A 19,056-nucleotide genomic window follows, 5' to 3' on the forward strand; every position below is an offset into this window, starting at 1 on the left:
GTTTCCTACACTACTGGGGATAACTAGGGTGTCTGGTAGTAAGGTAAGTGAAATTGAGAAGGTTGAAATAGTAAAATTGATTGTTGTTGAGGGCCTCCTTGAGGTTGAAATTAAGCCTACGATGCACCCTTTAATGGGTAAGCCCTCCACAAATGGTTTTCTTCTCCACAACCATAACATGCTCTAGTAGTTGATGCACTCTAAGTACCTTATTCACTTCCAACATAAAACAATTAATGCCCTTCATACTATTGGTTCCGCTACCTCTGCTACTGATTATGAGATCTTCTCTAAGAACTTTTCCCTATTTTTTCTTCATCTTCCTATCTTTTCTTTGTTCCCAAAATTGGTTAGTATCATCTATATCCTGCTGAACCAACAATCCTCTTTTAACTAGTTCAGAGTAGTTTCTTATAGCTAATAGAAACATTCTATTCCTGATAGCAAGCCTTAACCCTTATTGGAACCTTCTTACTTTCTCACTTCCTCACTTATCATCCTCACTACAAATCTAGACGATTCAAGAAAACGAGATTCATATTCTAGCACTATCATGGTTCCTTAAATGAGGTGCTCAAACTCCATCCTTTTAGTGTGCTTAGCCACTTCCCCAAAATATGTATCTAGAAAAAATCTCTTAAATTCCTCTTAGGTCTTCACATCGGTATCATACACCCTCTTCATGGTTTCCCACCAAAAATCTATTTTATCTACTACCATGTATGCTACCAAGCTAACCCTTATTTCCTCTGGTATGTCCAATTCCTTTAATATTCTTTTTATATGTCTCAACCATTTTTTTGCCATTTCTGCATTTGATTCCCCATTAAAAGATGGGGGTTGCATTACCATGAATCTTTTCATTGCTTCCATCTAGCTCATCACTACCTTAGTTGGGCAATCCCTTCTTTGGGAATGGTTAGAATCTTCCAGGCTTAAGTACACTCTGACCTCATGGAATCCTGGCCTCTTATCGATTGTGCAGTCTCTCATAGTTCTCTTCATACTTTTCTTAGCTCCCCCCTTACTAACTCTAGTTCTTCATCTCTTTCAGTTCTTTCTTTTCTTGACCTTCCCGCCATTTCAGATTCCCAATAAGACCGAATCCAACTACACTTCCAAAGTAAGCAAAATAGATTCACATATAATAATTTAGCAACTTTAATATCTATTAAAAAAATTTTCCTTTTCATATAATCATAAGACATATTTTGTCATAACTAATACCATAACACTTCTTACTATCACTAATAAGCACCATAACAAGATTTTCAAGCACCAAGAATGAGCAAATAAATAAATGAACTGGTGATTAAGTCATTAACTAATTATATACAAAAACCATAATCACAACAATACACACAAACACTAATCCCAAGGTATTATTGCAACCTTGGCTCTGATGCCATGGTGTCACGACCCAAATTTCAGGCAGTCCAGAATTTGACCCATGACCCTAAGTCAAAGGTTTAACCCTAAGGATTTCTCCTAGTCCAAGTTGGCAGTCAACTAGAACACCTTGAATTTTTATTTTCTACAAATAAATCATAATCTAAATCAAAACAAAACTTCTTCCAACTAAGGTTCTAATTCACCAATATCAAAACCAATACTAAAGTGCAACTGAAGTAAGAAATATTATCAAAGTCTCTAATCCAAGTATGTAATAAAAGTTCATCAATTTGAGTAGCTTAACCAAAATAAAGTCAAGGTACAAATATATAATTTAACAGTCCAACTAGTACAAGTCTCAAAATAAACAAAACAAAAATGTTAAAAGCCCTTTAAGTTGTTTCGGAACCTCCTAGGGCATTCTAGAGCCCCTCCTTACTCTACCTGCTAATCCTCATGAACAATATTTGTATCTAAAAAGTTTTAAGAAGAAAGAAGTGGGCCTTTCCACATTGTTTAGTAGGGTGCCTTACACCCAAAAAGATTAATTGGTATTAGTATGGTTCAAGGATAAACAAAATGAGTATTCAAACCATAAAATAAACATTCCAAACATTTTATTTAATCTAAATAAACAACTTAAATATTTCTTAACAATTAAATAAAATACATGTGAGAATGTGACACACAATCATACAAAGTACTATTGTTTTCTAGTTTTCATCAAAGAATATGCGTCCGTACCCAAATACACTCCTCATTCGAAGTCTTCCTAAGGTAAATTTTTGTCTTTCATACTAGGGATCTCATTCCCTTCTTAATTCGTCTTTCACGGGCCTTTACTTTTCATCATCATTTTTTTTCTTTTTCCATTTCATTTAACTTTTCAACAATTTTCCTTTTCCTTCCTACAACCATGATGCATATAAAATGCAATAAACTCACATATCATCATCCACAATTTTCCAGGATATAATTTTTATTTAATCTAAACATGTTCAATAATTCCAATAACCAACATAACAATTTCTCTTCACTTAAATCACTACAAATATCAAAGAAAATTCACAATAATTCATATATCAATAGAAACATAATTTACACCTTAATCACATAAACTTTATTTAGTCCCAACAAGCTCAATAATTTCTAACACACAACACAACAATTTTTCTTCCATTAAATCATCCTAAACATCACAAAAATTCCACAAAAAAATTGTAATCACAAAAGAAAAATACCCACAACAATAATCACACTTCAAATAACATAAAGAAAACAAATGACACCTATTTTTCTCCCAACAAAAAAATCCATACTTTTTTCCCAAGAAAAATATTAAATAAAAGTTTTAGGCTTAAATCACCTTACTACATATCGAAAAAAATCCAATAGTTGAAATTAAAATTCAACTTTGTAGGAATGTTTCTTGTGTTGAATAAAGTATCCTCCTAAAATTTTACATGAAACGAAGGTCGTTTGGTAGGTTAAATGGTAAGCCAAAGGCGACGAGTGTTTTCCACTACTAACGCCTGTGAGACCTCTCATGTTCATTTCTCTTTTCCTTTTCCTTTATGTTAGCCCAAGGGTTCTCCTAATCAGGTTTGGATGATAACTATGGTTAAGTTACTAATTGGTTTGAATTATAAAGAATTTCAGGTATTAATTTGGAAATTCATCAAATGACCTAATGGATGCAAGATCAAGACTTTTGGAAGACCTTTAATCATAGGAAACATATGTAAGATGAATGCATGGGTGCACTTAAGTTTTACATATCATTTCATGCATCTTTAAAAAACTCAATTTATTCTTTAAAGTTACAATTTCATCAAAGCCTGAATTTTATCAAATGAACTTTAGGCAAATCACTTCAAAATTGGCATATTAATTTACCTAAAGACCTTGCTTTAGTGTTAGAAGAGAAAATAACATAAAAATATAGGTTTTTGGGCCAAAAATGGTGATCTGTCAAGGCACTGGCCAACTAGCTCAACCGGCCAGGATACCGGTAGACCAATTCCCTCTTCTTTGTCAAGGTCCGATTGAGGAGTGTAAAATACACTCTCTCTCTCTCTCTCTCTCTCTCTCTCTCTCTCTCTCTCTCTCTCTCTCTTCTAGTATCCTTTTCTTCCTAGTAGAGATATTTGCCTTCCCGGTCGACCTCCGGTCGAGGTCCGGTGGAGGGTAATGGTCACTTGCCAAGCATTAAATACTCTAACGGCTACTGACCCGGTCAACTCCCAATTCGATCGGCTGAGTCTGCTTTTTGGTTTTCTTGGCTTCCGAGGTTAGAAACCTATAAATAGAGAGCTCTACTTCATTTATGAGTAAGAAACCACTTGCATTTATTTGTCTACCCACTTGTTTTTGCCTTAAAGACTCTTGTTCCTTTTTTGGTGCATTAAATCTTCATTTGCATATCCTTTAGTGCACCTTTGTGATTCATCCTAACCTTAAATTGTATTTAAGTTATTGTTGAGCTAGGTTGAAAGATTCATTCTTATTAATTGAGTGTTAAAGCCTTCAAATGAGTTGAAACTTGAGAGATTGTGTAAAAGGCCATTGGAGCAGGAATCTAAATATAAAGAAATAGAGTTAGAGAAATCAAACTTAGATTTTATAGTGGTTTGACACTTCCTTGCCTACATCCACTCTCCTTAAGATCCTAACCGAGTGAGGGTTCTACTAACTTGAAACTTCAACCAAGTTTCTAATCACCTTTACACTTGGATTCTAGCTTCATTGGGCTCTTACACAATCTCTTCAAGTTTCAACTCACTTGAAGGCTTTAACACTCAATTAACAAGAATGAATCTCTCAACCTAGCTCAATAATAGCTCAAATACAACTTAAGGCTAGGATGAATCACAAAGGTGCACTAAAGAATATGCAAATGAAGATTTAATGCACCAAGAAAGAAATGAGAGCTTTTAAGGCAAGAACAAGTGGATAGACAAATAAATGCAGGTGTTCTCTTACTCATAAATGAAATTGAGCTCTCTATTTATAGGTTTCTAACCTCAAGAGCCAAGAAAACCAAAAAGCAACCTCAATCGGTTGAGCTGGGGGTCGACCGGTTCACTAGCCGTTGGAGCATTTAATGCTTAGCAGGTGATCGTTACCCTCGATCGGACTTCGATAGGACCTCGATCGGAGGTCAACCAGGAAGGCAAATACCTCAATCAAGAAGGAAAGGCTATTGGAAGAGAGAGTGTATTTTGTGTACTCCTCGATCAGACCTCGACTGGGAAGAGGAAATCGATCGACCAGTACCCTAGCCGGTTGAGTCGGTTGGCTAGTGTCTCGACCGATTCACCATTTTTTACTCGAAAACCTATATTTTTCTATTCTCTTCTCTTTTAACACTTAGGCAAGGTCTTTAGATAAATTAATATGCCAATTTTGAAGTGATTTGCCTAAGGTCCATTTGATAAAACTCGGGTTTTGATGAATTTGTAACTTTAAAGAATAAAGTGAGTTTTTCAAAGATGCATGAAATGATATGTAAAACCTAGGTGCACCCATGCATTCATCTTACATATGTTTTCTATGATTGAAGGTCTTCTAAAAGTCTTGATCTTGCATCCATTAGGTCATTTGATGAATTTCCAAATCAATACCTGAAATTCTTTATAATTCAACCCAATTAGTAACTTAACCATGGTTTGTTATCATCAAAACCTGATTAGGAGAACCTTTGGGCTAACAATCTCCCACTTTTTTATGATGGCAAACCTTGGTTATTTAGGAGAAGAAGAATCTCCCCCTCAAACCAATCATAGATCAATCAATCAATCAAAATTTACGAAGTTAAAACCAAGATAATCAAGACATGCTAGAAAGAATTTGCAATAAGAAACAATGTAAGTCATGAAATATATAGGAATATCATTTATAATTCAAATGTATCAATATCCAATATGTACGATCCAAGTGATGATATGACAATATAAGTACAATGATATTCATGTAAGTCTCCTATAGTCTCCTAGATCCTAAAATATTTTCCCCTTTTGGCAACATAAAAAATGAATAAAGAGGGTCTCTACGAAATCAAGGCAGAGGAGGTGGAGGTGGAAACACAGAGTACAGATAAGCCATCATCTTCTCATACTGACTCTGCAAGCGATCCTCAATACGCTCAATCCTCTGCTGAAAATGCTCAAAATATGAGGTGAAGCCAACCTAATGTTGATCCATGTGATCCTCAAGGCGCTCAAACCTCTGTTGGAGATGCTCAAACTAAAAAGTAAAGCCAGCTTGATATTGATCCATACAATCCTTCATGGAGTAGAACCGAGTATCACTGACTATAGCAAGCTCCTCCATGTGAGTGCCTAGAGAGCTAATCTGAGTAGATCAATCCATATAAGGAGCATGGTCAGGAGAAAAAGGTGCCTGAGGAGGTGGTATCTCAGTGTGAGAAGGCTCAGTGAATGACGACTGAGTAGATGGACCCGTTGTATAATTCGGCTTAGACATCATTGACTCAAAAGAGGTGGCCTCAAAATGAACACCCTCTAACTAGAGTGGAGAAATGTCAAGCTCGGGCTCTTTTTGCTGATAGCCACTTTGAGGCTCTACTCCACCCTCCATCTCTCGTATCTCGACCTCCTCCTCAACTCTGAGATGTGTCTTTCCCTATCCCCGGGCCGTGTAAGTGCTCTCTTTGCTCTCCTTACCTAAGAACCATCTGGGGCCTTCTCAAATTTCATCCACCCTGTGGAATGATCATCATATGTATCAAAAGCATTGGGGGCCTCAAAGTCTCTCTACTCAAGTCAACGCCAACATCCTTGAACACTCTGGTGAGGAAGCGACTACAAGGGAGTACGCGAGTCGTGCTTTTGCAATATGAGATCATGTGCATTATCATCAAGTACCCTAAGTGGATCCGTCTCCCAGTCAAAATGGAGTCAATAAGGAATGCCTCATAATAAGAGACCTCATCTCGGTGTCCGCCCCGTGGTAGAAAGATAGAGCATATCATATGGTGTAACACTTTGCTGATACGGTCAAGCTATGGGCCGAGGGTTTGCCCATCCCCTGGGCGTTTGCAAGTTCGCGAATCCTTTGAATGGCCTCTTTAGGCTTGAATTCAAGCATAGTGGGCCAAATCTTGGACTCATACACTCTGAGTCCAACCTGAGCAATATCGAAAATACGACAGATGCTTTTCTGGTCCAGACGGATCTCAACTCCTCTAACAGTAGAAATGATAGGGCCACCCATGTCATAAGTCACCCTCGAATAAAATGCTCACACTAGAGTCGAGAAAATTGGTTCCGAAATAGTGACCACTAGCAACCAACCCATCCTAGTAAATAGGCCCTCAAATCCAAAATGCTGAAGTTGGTGAAAATTAATATTTCTCCTCAAAACTACTCGTCTCTAAGCAAAGTGTTGCTTGTACCACTAGTAGTCCTCAACGAAACTAAACAAGCAGTGTCAAACCTTACCTTTTGGTGTGCCTCCTGCTGAGATGGCTCAACTAAGCGCTTGCCCTGTGCCCTAGAGGCAGTGGACTCTTGCCTAGGAGCCATGAGAAAGAAGAAACAAGGGAGTAGTGGTTGGTAGAGAGAGATACGCTCACAATTGAAACCCTAGGAATGCAAAAATGGAGAGGGAACGATGTTGAAGCTGACTGTGACGCACAGAAGAAAGAGAAGTTGGCCTAAATCTGAAACCTTAACCTCCAATCTTCCCAAAAATCCAATCCAAAGCCTTTAATTTGTTGTAATAACCTCAAAAATCACTATTTGACAACTAAATGGGCAGATCTTTTGAAGAACCAGAGGAAACCGATGGGCAAAATGAAGCACGAAAGTCACTTAAAACCCCAAATCCCCACAAACCGATTGACTGGTCTTAGTCCGATCGACCGCTTAGTCAACGTGGTCAACATTTTTTTAATTTTCAATTTTTTGTGCACTTTCTCATTTTATGATCCTCTCCTTACCCTTTTCAATTGAAATCCCCAATTTGTTTATGCCCAATGCCAAGGTAATTTTGATTTTTGGTCAAAACTTGACCATTATCTAAGTATGTGTCTATATGATGCATATGACATGAAATTCATGCAATTAGAAGGTATATTGATCAAGAATTCATTAAGCAAACATTAGATCATAAAGAAATCACCCTAGTTGTCTTCTAATATCAAAAAATTGTTTTTCACTTAGAGGTTTTGTAAAGATATCAGCAAGTTGATCTTTTGTGCTTACAAATTCAAGTGTTATACCATCCTTTTGTGCATGATCTCTAAGAAAATGATGTCTAATCTCTATATGCTTAGTCCTAGAGTGTTGCACGGGATTCTTTTAATATACTTACAACACTAGTATTATCACATTTAATAGGAACATGCTCAAAAGATAAACCAAAATCAGTAAGTGTTTGTTTTATCCAAAGGATTCGTGCACAACATAAATTTCATGCTATGTATTCGGCTTCCATAATTGGCAAAGCTACCGAATTTTACTTCTTACTATGCCATGAAACAAGTGAGTGTCCTAAGAAATGACAAGTTCCACTAGTGTTTTTTCTTTCAACTTTACAACCGGCAAAATCGGCATCCGAAAATCCAATTAATTCAAAGTTATCACTGTTAGGATACCATAAGCCTATGTCCATTGTCCCTTTCAAATATTTGAGGATTCTTTTTATGACACTAAAGTGAGATTCTTTAGGACAAGATTGAAATCTAGCACACAAGCATACACTATACATAATGTCGGGTTTACTAACGGTCAAATATAGCAAAGAACCTACATACCTCTATACATAGTAGAGTTAATGGATTTACCTTTCTCATCTTTATCAAGCTCTATGGATGAGCTCATTGGAGTCTTCATTGTTTTGGCTTCTTCCATGTTGAACCTTTTGAGAAGATCTCTTATATACTTTGCTTGATTGATGAAGGTTCCTTCCTTTAGTTGCTTGATTTGAAGTCCAAGGAAGAAGTTGAGTTCTCCCATCATGCTCATTTCAAACTCACTATGCATACACTTAGAAAATTCTTCACAAAAAGAGACATTAGTAGCACAAAAAATGATATCATCAACATATATTTGAACTAAGAGTATGTCTTTTTCTTTGGTTTTTATGAAAAGAGTTGTGTCAATTTTTCCCATTTTAAAACCTTTTTTCAAAAGAACCTTACTCAAACTTTCATACCATACTCTAGGTGCTTGTTTCAAATCATAAAGTGCATTTGTAAATTTAAAAACATGGTTAGGAAAGTTGAAACTTTGAAAGCCAATTTCTAATCACCCCCCTCTTGGGTGTTTTTCTCTTTTAATATTAGCCTTTATTTTCTCTTTCTTATTTCTGTTTCTTTTTATTTCTTTTTTAAAAACAACAAAGTCATTAAAGTGGCCTCTACATCCAATTATTTTTATTTATTTTGTTTATTTTTTTTATCAATATATATATATATATATATATATATATATATATATATATTGTATTTATTTTGTTTTTTTTCTTTTCTTTTTCATCAATTTATTTTATTTCATTACTTAATTCATTTATTTATTATTATTTTTTAAATTTCATTTCATTAGATAAATTCTTAAACATAACCCAATAATATTTTAATTTCCTATAATTTATTATTATCAATTATATATTATTAAATTTTTATTTCTTTTTTTTTTGTAACTTTTTTATTTTTCAATAAACTTCGATTTCTAAATTCCTAAGAAATTTCCTACAGTAAAGTTGACATGGTACAAAATTCAAATTTGACCACTAAAATTTTTCGAATTTCGTTGATCCAAATTTGACATTTGTTTTCAATTTACCTTTTTTGACTTTTCAACCATCACTAATTAGAAATGTTTTCAAACTTAAAGTTTCGACATGGCCTAAAATATCCAATTATTATAGAACATCAGTGTTCTCGCTCCTTGAGGTGTGAACCTCATCTGAAATAAGAGTTTGAAGGGCCTTTAACAATATTTCTAATTAGGCAATTGCTGCCTTGGAAGTTTCATCACCACAAACAATTGAGGAGAACTACTTGTGCTCTAAAAAATCAGAAGCTCTCCACCACCGATTATTTCAACACTCATCAATAAAATCATTTGAAAGAATTCAAAAAAAATCCAATAGTGGCTATGTAGCCAAGAATTCAAACCTCGTTCTACAACTATTGTTGCATCAACATGAGAACTGGAATCAATAGGAGCACTAAAATGGTCATACCTGGGCTCTTGTTGTAACTTCTACTTATTGGAAGGACTGATGGAAGTGAGCATTCCTCCCCGTTGAAGAATACTTTACTGGAGAACCCATCTCCACTAGGCATATTGAATCTAGGTGTGAGTTTTTTTGTAAATGAGATCATTGACTATTGTTTCCCAATCATCCTAAGATCCTTCTATGGATTGGCAGCATCTGTTTCCGTCACAAGATAGTTCCAGCCTTTAAGACCTTGTATAAATATGGATTGCAGATTCCTCAAATTACCAATTGCTAATGAAATCTCCCTACCCAAATTCAAATTTGACAGGTTCGGAGAAACAATTAACAAGCTGACATTGCCATAGAAAATGTCTTTCCAAGAACAAATATGAGCATTATGGGCATCATCCTAGTCAAAGAGCACGTGTGTTTGGGATTGCATGCAGAAGGTGGCCATGCATCATGCAAGAATAAGTCTATATATTCTGTAGAATCAATTCAACAAGCCAAGTGTTATCACTAGGAAAGTTATTCAAGTTCCATCCTTGTCTTATATGTCATTCATTTGAATTTAATTTACATTGACAAAGATGCATTCATGGTTGACCAATTATATTGTTTTTGTAGCTTATATAATTGTGAATATGTTTATAATGTTATATAGCATACAACTTTGAGAGATTAAATGTATACATTAAAATGTAACTAAGTTTAGGGTACAACAAGATATGATTATAATTGCTCACTCAAATTTTTAGATTTGAGTTATTATGTATCCCTAATAGATACATAACTTTATAGGTCCCAAATTGTAGGTGTACTTGCATGGTTGCATAATCCATTTGCCTATGCTAATGACCTTCAAAATTTGAATAGAATAGACTTGAATGTTATTGTTTGGGTTATTTCAGACCATCTTGTGCAAATGGGAGATGTTGGAGATGGGTTTAAGTGCGCAAGTGGGCTAACTTGACTTGGTCCAATAAAATGATAAATAACGGAAACAATTTCTAAGAGTTAAAATTGCTTAAAATTATATATATAAAAAAAAATCTCTTTTTCACTCACTCTTTCTCTTTGAGAAAAGCCTAAAAGAACACACTTCTACAACAAAGTCCTTTTTCTTAAATTTCTTTAAAAAAGAAAATGAAGGTTGAGACATTTGTGTTATGAAAATCAAGTGATTCTTAATTTTTTTAATTTCATTCACAACTTGGGCCAAAGAATTCATCAATGAAACAACCAATCTAGATTTTAGACATTTTAAAAGGTAATTTGAAGCCTTATTTTCATTATTTTTTAATTCTAATTGATCTTTTAATATTTTTTAAAATTATCAAATATTTTATACAAACTCCAACTTATGTCCTTGAGAATTTAGATGGGTTGAGAATTCTTTTTCTAATTTTTTTAGATGCTTGGCTTTCTTTCCTAGCTACATCTACTTATATTTCCTTTTAGCAAAATATTATGTTATGTTTGTTCCAAGAAATTATTAAGAAAAAAAAATATTAAAAAATTATTTTCTTATATTTGATTTTCTCATAAAAGATATAACAAAAAGTTAAATACAAATCAATATTAAATTAAAATAAGTTAAATGAGTTTAAATATAAAAATAATTTTTTAATTTAAAACATTAAAGTTTGTTTAACATCTTTCCTATAAAAAAAAACACTCTTAATTAATATATAAAATATTTTTTAGATTACCATGTTAATATATATATTATTTTAAAGAAAATATCCTATGTATTAGTTTCTTATATAAAATATTGTTATATTATTAAAAAGAATGTAGGAAGGGTTTCTTTGTGTATTTCTTTGTCATCAGTGTACTTTTAATTTCATTATTTGTTATTCTCTTTAATAAACATAAATTGTGGATGAAATGTTTTGTGAGATTACTTTTGATTCAAGAAATAAATAAAAAATCAGTAATTATTATTCTTTTAATTCATTATTTATTATATTATTTTCCATGACAAAAAATCATGTTGTTTACCGGTTTTTATTTTTTAAATGTTAAACATGGTGTGATTTCCTTACTATGATATCTTCAATTGTATCTAAGATCTCTAAAATAGTTTTAGAATATGTTTGATTTCAGAAAATTTGAGGGAAAGAAAAAAGAGAAAAAAAAGTGAATAGAAATAAGGATGATAATGGGATGGGGTTTTTTGGGTATCCGTCCCCCTTGCCCTTAATGAGAAATGTTTGAAATTTAAATAAATGGGTTACGCGTGAGTTTGAGATTTTTTTGAAAACGTTCAAATATTGCTTTTTCCCTTCTTGATAACATATAAAACTAATTTTAAAAATTAATTTAACTTAATTTTTATTTTCCTATTTTTATTATAAAATAAGTTATAAAAATTATAATATTTTAATTATTTATAAAATATATTTATTTTAGTGTAATTAAAAAAATTTTAAAACAATTTTTTAAAATTAAAAATTTTCAAAAAAAAGTTAAATGAGGCAATGTCGGTTAGGTATATATGGGAAATTCACATGCTCATCCCATCTCGTCTTATTTAATTTTTAAAATGGGGCGAAGATAAGAATTGATTCAAAGTTAATAAATTATTTTTATATATTTGTTGACCCCTCATTTTCACTCGATGCGTTCCCACTCGATGGCAAACTCGTTTTTTATTTGAAAATGATTTATTTTTTAGAAAATAACTTGGAGTCGCCACTTATTTTTGTTTTATTTTTAAAAGAGAAAAAAAATAAGAAAGAAAAACTCTAAATGTGACTCCTAAAGGAAAAATAGGTCTGTAAAAAACCGAATCTGGGTCCGAGGGTCAGGTTACTTATTGGGAAAGTACAGTGATAGATTGTAGCACCCCTCTAAGCCCTAAAAATTAGGTCTCTACTAATTGAGTTAAAGCAAGTGCGACAATTGATTTATTAATTATGAATACCGAACAATGATCAAGGGTGTGAAAGCAAGACACGCATAATAGCAAATAAATAAATAAACACAATCGGGTACAAGGCGTACCTTAATCGCAAGCTGGGTGCTATCATAAGAGACAAGGTTAGTGCACAAATACAGAATAATCACATGCATGTCATAGAGCGGAGCAAATCAATCAAGCATAGCAATCAATCAATCAATGAGAAAATCACAAATATTGGGCCCCACCAAAGCCCGATTTTTTTTAGCATGAATTAACTCTATAAATTCCATTATTTAAAATTATAGAATTTGATTGAAGATTATTTTAAAACATTTAAAAATCAAGGAAGATGTGAAATGATGCTTGTTGGAAAGAAAATGGCAACCAAATTTTATTAAAAAAGGAAAATATTAAAATCAAGAAAAATAAAAAATAAAATAATAAAATAATAAAATAAAATATGCATGCCTAGTGGAAAATGCTAGGAATTGATTTATTAAAATTGGATTAATTTAAAATCAAGAAAGAAAAGTTGAAGAATTAAAATCTTTTTAAAACAAGATTTTTGAAAAATCAATTTTTGAAGGCCTGCATGAAGCTATATAAGGTGAGACACGTAGATCTTAAGAGTGGCCCACCAAAAGGGGGCTATGCATGCCATGCTAGAAAGAAAGAATTGGTCCCAAAGGTAGAGAGATATTGGCAGGAACAAGGACTTGTCCTTGTGAGTCTAATCTTTCATTCTGTCTTCTCTCCTTCTGATTTAAGAATTTGAGCTCTCTTTGTACGTTCTGCTTCTACTTGCATCTCCATAGCTGCCTTCACTCCACGATGAGGAGATATATCCCTTATTTCATAATGGAGACACTTCAAGCCCCAATCTTTAGCAGCCTCATTGATGGCCAACACTATCTTTTCATTGAGTGTGTCTCGTTCCTCAAATGTCTTGTTGATAGTAATCTTCTCAAGCTCGCTACGCATTGTTGTCTGTGCAAGCTGAATAACCGCATAAATAGGATTCTCCACACCATAGGAGGCCAATTTAGGATCCACAATCTTCACATAAAGCACACCATTAATCAATATGCTGACGTTGTCCTTGGTAATAGTAGATTGGTCCGGAATTGGAATTGTTTCTTCCTTGATGCATGCACATATGCAATTTGATCCACAAGAGGAATCAGCAAGTGAATTCCAGACTCAAGAGTCTTCACATACTTCCCAAACCACTCAATTATACATGCCTTCTTTTCAGGCACTATTCTAACTCTCCAGTTCACTAGAGGTTGAATCTCATAGTTGACGGGTGGCTCCTACCCAGTGCAGAGGTGTCGGACGGCAGTGGCGAATGGCGGCGGGAGGATGGGGAAGTGCCTGAGAAGCAGAGGTGAAATGGGTCCGTGACAATGGGCCTAGAAGGGTGGCCATGCAAAATGAGGTCATACACGTGGGCCTAGGGTGCTGCAGTTGGATTCCTTTGTTGGTGCCGATGGTGTTTGCGGCTACCATCCCCTCTGGATTTCCTCTTTGGGTGACCACCATGAGGGATAGGTGATTACTACCCAAAAAGTGCTATTTTACACCTTTAAGTCATTATGTTTTAAGCACTTTTGTGTAGTAATTCTCCATCTTTATTCCAATTGGCATGTTAAGGACCTAGCAATGACTTCTAATCATATTTCTGGCTAGTTTTAGTGTTTTGACAGCTTTTTTGATCATTAAGACAAGCCAACCAAAGGAGAGAAGCAAAGAGAAGCAAAGAGGAAAACAGAGGACAGCAGCTGCAGTCTTCTTTAGCACTTTTGGAGAACTTCCCGAAGTCCATTTTCTACATGCTATATACCATTTCAAAGCTTAGGAAGTCAAGAATCCAACGCTTCAAATCGTGTATGATTTGAAGCTGAAATGAGGAAGATATGGCCTTCGGAAGACAGCTGCTCTAGGCTTGTGCGAAATTCGCACAACACCTTCAGCTTGTGCGAACATTGTGCGAAATTCGCACACCACCTTCCAAATTTGCACAGCCCATGCGTGGTGCGAATTTTCCTCTGTTTTTGCCAACTCCACTTTAGATCTTTTCTTGTGTATTTTTTTTTTTTATGTAATTTCCTTTCTTATCCTTGTAACTAACCAATCACAAGTTTTACTTTTGTAAAGACTATAAGGGGGGTGGAAATCACCTCTCACCATATGTGTTATGTTTTACACTTAGTAAAATACAGAGCTCTCTCGTTTTCCCTTTTCTCTCTACTATTTTCTTTTTCTTGGAAGCCAAACAACCTCTGAGGATGTTTTTTCAAAGGATGAGAGGCTAAACTTTTGGTTTCTTGGAGTGAAGGAAGTTAGGTGAAAAGTCCAGATGCAAAGGTGGAAAACTCTCGTGCATTAAATACAGGTAGTTGGAGTTCATAAATGGCTTTTAAATCCAAAGTTTTGCTTTAAATCCCTTATAATCACTTTGAATGGCCAATACATGGTAAGCTTCAGGTCTTTGTGGATGCTTATTGCTAGATCCATATCAGTCCATTAGTTATCATATACGAGCCATTGGAAAGTGGTTCAAGGTGAAGACCCATAGTGTCTAAAGCCATTAATGGACCTTGACTACCATTTCTATTGACTTTTTATGGATTAAATCTTCATTGTTAAACCTACACCGGTTCGGGAAATAACTATAGGTTAAATCCCCAATGCGAGAAGAAAAATCCGGAATTTTCCACTTTGCATTCTGAACTTGATCTTAGCAATCCTTAGCTCCGGGAGACTTTCTTTCTTCCATTTTTAATTAGTTTATGTTAATTTAGTTTCAAACACTTTCAAAAAAAATTTTATTTTCTTTTAAACTTTAAGTTTTTGGTAAAGGAAATCATTAAATTCAATTTCTAATCTTGAGTATATCACTGGTAGAATGAAAACCCATCCCAGAGTTCGACCCTAGAGCCACTATACTATAGTAGCTTTGCTACGCTAGTATAAGGTCATAGGTTTTATAAATGTTTTTTATTAAATGACCCGACTGGATTTACACGGAATCAATAGGTAATCAAAGAGATCAGTAAAATGTTTCCAGACATTTGCATTTCCATATTTTCTTAAGCATTCATCATAAAATCCATATACTTGAGTTATTTGTTGACTCTCATGATTTCCTCTTAGAATTGTAGTTCTATCTCTACAGCGAACCTTCAAGGCCACTAGAAGTGTGGCAGTCTCCACAGAGTACTATCTATGATCTACGAAATCTCCCATGAATAGGTAATTGATATCAGGAAACTTTCCACTAATCCTAAACAACTCGACGAGATCGCGAAACTGCCCATGGATGTCGCCTTACACAGTTACAGGACACTTCACCAACTACACATTTCATTCCTCCATGAGAAACGCCCTTACCTGCCCACACAACACTTTCACCTCCGCATCCGCAACATAAGATTGGCAAACCCAAAATGATAAATGGTTGTAATGTGGCTTCCAATAACACTGGTGTAAACATCCAGTTGACTAATGTCAGTGGGGAGTAAGCACTCCAGACCTGTATGATAATCACCCAAAAAACAATGAACTCAAAGCGAGCCCACCATGCTGAAATATCCCAACACCTTCAAGCATTACTTCCACCATTGTAATCATATCCATAGGTAGCGGTGAAATGTTCAAGTCCTTCCTTCTCCTGCTCCAAGATCATAATGATCATGGACTTCTCGATCAACCAATGCTTGCAAGAAGTTAAGCGCACCATACACGTTCCAATATATTGCAAGGCTCCCCACTCCAAGCACTATAACTGTGCATATGGAGCTCTTAAGCTTTTCTCGTTGCAAGATTTCTCATATTACAAAAAGTGCATCCTTGATAAGATATTCTCGTGAAGAGTTTTGGAATGCCTCAAACCTGCGTGCCAAATACCTCTTTGCAGCCTGTGAGTGGGATCCAATAACAAAAACTTAATATTCAAAGTAATTATCACTTGAGCAGTTGTAAAAGAAATGAGTCCCAATTCATCCTAGCTAGCTACAAGTAGACCAACACCATAGGATCGTTTCCAGGACCTTTGGGTGCAAACCTAATCACCCAAAAAACAATGAACTCGAAGTGAGCCCACCATGCTGAAATATCCCAGCACCTTCAAGCATTACTTCCACCATTGTAATCATATCCATAGGTAGCGGTGAAATGTTCAAGTCCTTCCTTCTCCTGCTCCAAGATCAGAATGATCATGGACTTCTCGATCAACCAATGCTTGCAAGAAGTTAAGCGCACCATACACGTTCCAATATATTGAAAGGCTCCCCACTCCAAACACTATAACTGTGCATATGGAGCTCTTAAGCTTTTCTCGTTGCAAGATTTCTCATATTGCAAAAAGTGCATCCTTGATAAGATATTCTCGTGAAGAGTTTTGGAACGTCTCAAACCTACGTGTCAAATACCTCTTTGCAGCCTGTGAGTGGGATCCAATAGCAAAAGCTTGATATTCAAAGTAATTATCACTTGAGCAGTTGTAAAATAAGTGAGTCCCAATTCATCCTAGCTAGCTACAAGTAGACCAACACCATAGGATCGTTTCCAGGACCTTTGGGTGCAAACCTGGACCTTGTCGGCAAACTGAACAACCAGTCAACCAACAGAAAGCGGTGACTCGTAAGTGAAGCTGTAATAAATACATTCAGATCATATGTACTAAGAGAGGAACTCTGCCAGGTGAGACTGGCGATGGATACTCCAATATGGTCACCGACCTTGAAGATCTTCTTCTGGTGAGAAGAGAACTCGAAATTAGCCTTGTTGACATAAGCCAAGACGACGTGAGCCTTAGATCATAGGCCAATATGATAAGCTAAGAAGATCAACTCGAGTGCCTATCAAGAATCCAAGGTACAAGGGTGGAGCTTGGGACCATGGGCTAGCAGATTATGATGTTATTTTGTTTGCAACATAGGAATCGGTCAATGGTCAATAAGCTGTTATTATGTTATTTTGTTTGCATAGGAATCGGTCAATAAGTGGAAAGAATAATCCTACCATTGTTGGCTATTTTATTGTCCATTAGCCATTCACTCCTTTTGTTTAGTGGAATAGTTGAGTCTTTTATGTATTTAATCATTTTAGCTATGGAGGACAAGGGAAGGGCAGATAATAAAATCACAAGGTTCATTCTTACCTCAAGCAGAATATTATTTTAAAGATCTTTTTTTTCTTTATAGATTTGACTAGGACCACTTATCACAATGGCAGCAGACCCTTGCTTCACGGCTTCCATGGCGTATTTTGCCTGAAAAAGTCTGTTGGTTAGGCTCCATGTGGTCATGTTCGTGTCGTACTGATTCCTAAACATTTTAATGATATTTGTTCCACAACTTCAATAAATGTAAAATGCATGGGCTCTTCTCAGCATTCCAAATCTCAGATTCAGTCATCAGGCCATGTTCAAAAGCTCTATAAGACCCATATTCAACCGATCCCAATTCATTTTTCCCATGAAACAGCAATCACACCAAAGCCACCGAGCCTGATCTTTTCTTCCAAATTTGGGACCCAAGTTTCAATAGCATTCAAAAGCCCTTCTCTGTCATAGTCACCTGGTAGTACCCATAATGCCATGCACCCAGAATACCCACAAAAAAAACAGAAGAAGACAACCAAGAAAACAAGGTTTGGGGAAAAGAAACAAAAATGAACCAATGAAAGCCACATTTCATGATCGTTCAATGGGCTCATGTTGGTGGAAAAATCACAAACCGATTCAAAGGAAAAATGCAACCAATATCTCTAGATGCCCCATAGTGAACATGATAAAGAGTCTCACCAATAAAAAAAATCAATGTGGAAATAAGAGATAAAAAGCTCATAGTAGTCATACCTAGAAAAACTCCCATCAAACAAAGAGTTGCTTAGCTTCAAGCTCTGCAATCTCCTTCCTCTGTTCCTCGTTCCCTCATTTCTAGCTCTCTGCTTTGCTTCAAAAAAAATGATTGGGTCTGTCTCTCAAAGAAATCTCAGCTCACTCCCCTTTAACCTCTCTAAATTCAGCTGGTTTCCCCTCTAATGACCTATAGTTCTCCTCTATCCAATCTCTCTCTAAACCTCCACCTCTTTCTCGTTTTCAACTCCTCACCTCCATAGCAGCCCTCTCTTCCCCCAGCAATCTTCCTCTCCAAGCTACTTATAGCTCCCCACTCTCAGAAATGCACTCAAAATGGTCTTTAGAATCTTCCTCCCAACTGTCATTTTCCCATTGCACCTTAAACCCACTACTGTGATTCCCTAATGACCAATCTTGAGGCAACACATGGCCCTCTAAGGTTCTTCTATGTGGAAAAATAACACTTGTAAAAATACACCCCAAAATGGGGGTCTACAATAATTTTTCAAACTCATTTCATTTATAATTTTTTAGATTAAATAATTTTAAAATGTTTAATTTTTTTAGTTAATTTGAATTATATTTTATTTTCTTCAAAAAAATTTTATGGTAAAATCAAATATGTGAAAAACCATTTCTCTCTCTCTCTCTTTTAATACTTTTCAGGAACCAAAATAGCCTTAAAAATAAATAAGTCAAA

At 35.2% G+C, this 19,056-nt stretch overlaps 1 pseudogene; it reads right to left on the minus strand.

Moving 5' to 3' along the window:
* Positions 1 to 16,670: 16,670 nt before the first annotated feature.
* LOC117923063 lies at positions 16,671 to 17,828 on the minus strand (annotated as a pseudogene).
* Positions 17,829 to 19,056: the final 1,228 nt, after the last annotated feature.

The sequence above is a fragment of the Vitis riparia genome, chromosome 10 (assembly GCF_004353265.1).
Source record: "Vitis riparia cultivar Riparia Gloire de Montpellier isolate 1030 chromosome 10, EGFV_Vit.rip_1.0, whole genome shotgun sequence".
NCBI classification, from domain to species: domain Eukaryota; kingdom Viridiplantae; phylum Streptophyta; class Magnoliopsida; order Vitales; family Vitaceae; genus Vitis; species Vitis riparia.